Raw genomic sequence first — 2,059 nt, forward strand, 5'->3', positions numbered from 1 at the left:
GCCAGGCCCTCATAAGCCAGGGAATGGAAAGCACCTCAACACAGACAAAATAGTCTGAGGAAAGCCCCAAAGGCAAGAAAGTTTGGTGGGGGTTAGGGAGTGTAAAAAAGCCCAGGGTAGCTGGAAATGCAGGTGAGGGATAATCAAGCCGTCAAGGAGTACCATTTGATAAGTCAAGACAAGCCCAAGAAAAGTGTTAGGCAATATATTTGGGGTTTTGATACCCAATTGGTGTGCTAGAGGGCTCATTACTGCTCACAACTCAAAAAGAAAAAGAAACCCATCAGCTGGGCACCTGTAGCTCAAGCTGCTAAGGCGCCAGTCACATCCACTAGAGCTGGTGGGTTCCAATCCAGTCTGGCCTGCCAAACAACACTGAAAACAACAACCAAAAACTAGCCAGACGATGTGGCGGGGTGTCTGTAGTCCCAGCTACTTGGGAGGCTAAGGCAAGAGAATCACTTAAGCCCAAGAGTTGGAGGTTGCTGTGAGCTGTGATGCCACTGCACTCTACCCAGGGCAACGGCCTGAGGCTCTGTCTCAAAAAAAAAAAAAATTTTAAATCACTATTTTAATATATCGTGCAAAAAAAGACAAAAACGATTTTTTAAATCTCTAAAGCATTATCTGATACTGCTAAATCGATACAAAGGTACATTGAAAACGTTCAAAGGTACATTGAAAACATTCCACTGCAGTGGAAAATGTTCCCAAATGGAAGAGATTATCAGATATTCAGCATGAATATATAAACAAATGGATGAAAAGGTAAACAAATGAGTAAAAATATGCTGTCGGATAAACTTGTGTTACTCAATTTTTAATTAGTGCTCATCTTATAAGCTTTTACAAAGGCAGAATAAATAACTGCAATGCCAAAGCACACAGAGCATGACAATGTCCATAGCAAAAAAGACTATTTTATTCCAATTTCACTACTGCTTAGAGAAGTCATAAACAAGTATATCAACCTCTAAGAGGACAGTCAGTTGGATAACAAGTATAAGAAACTCTTCCATCAGGAAATAATGCCTAAAATGCTCTCCTTTTTCTATTAAAATCAAATACTGATAAGCATTCAGAAGACCTAATAGCTTACCTGATTGGAAAACATATGGCTCAAAAACATTAACAAATTAGTTCTCTGTAGAAACTAAAACTCATCATTCCTGATGAAATGTACTCCTTAAATAGTGACACAACCTGAAAATCAAAACAGTACTCTAAATAGGCAACAAATTATATGTGGTGTATAACATTAAGAGCATGCTGAACAAATTGAACATTTCCAAAGACCTCTCCTAATTTAAATTCAAACACGTAGGCGGCACCTGTGGCTCAAGGAATAGGGCGCCAGTTCTGTATACCAGAGGTAGTGGGTTCAAACCCAGCCATGGCCAAAAAACCCCCAAAACTGTAAATTCAAACATGTGATGGACAAGATAATATAATCCTCACTATAAATGTAGCAGGACATGGCACAAAACCCTGGAAAACATAATCCAAGCACAACTATGGCAGGACAACACTAAGGAAGATACACTGAATTGGCACACAAATAGCAGGTACAAAGCTATACTGATAGGATGCTAGCAGCCATAGCTATGTACAGAGGCAGATGATGTGGGGTAGGGTTATTAATAAAAGCCTTGTGTTTGGGGATCAATATAAGAGTACAGTATTGTAAATCTCAAAAGCAGAATAGAGGCCTGGCACAATGGCTCACATCTGTAATCCTAGCACTCTGGGGGGACAACGTAGGAGGACTGCTTAAGTTTACAAGTTTGTGGTCTTTTAATTTACATTTAAATTAAAGAGCAAGACCCCCATCTCTACAAAAGAAAAAAATTAGCCAAGGTACATGCCTGTAGTCCCAGCTACTCAAGAGGCTGAGGCAAGAGATTCACTTGAGCTCTAGAGTTTAAGGTTGCAATGAGCTACAACTCACTGCACTCTAGTGAAACTGTCTTTAAAAAAAAAGGTGGGGCTCGACGCCTGTGGCTCAAGTGGCTAAGGCGCCAGCCACATACACCTAAGGTGGTGGGTTTGAATCCAGCCC

At 40.5% G+C, this 2,059-nt stretch overlaps 1 protein-coding gene across 1 annotated transcript in view; it reads right to left on the reverse strand.

Moving 5' to 3' along the window:
- The window catches only part of PRKAR2A (protein kinase cAMP-dependent type II regulatory subunit alpha), a 104,182-nt gene that overhangs the window by 70,495 nt on the left and 31,628 nt on the right, over nt 1-2,059 (reverse strand). The window lies entirely within an intron of this gene.

The sequence above is a fragment of the Otolemur garnettii genome, unplaced genomic scaffold (genome assembly GCF_000181295.1).
Source record: "Otolemur garnettii isolate 467f Iridium unplaced genomic scaffold, OtoGar3 scaffold00179, whole genome shotgun sequence".
In the NCBI taxonomy this organism is placed as follows: domain Eukaryota; kingdom Metazoa; phylum Chordata; class Mammalia; order Primates; family Galagidae; genus Otolemur; species Otolemur garnettii.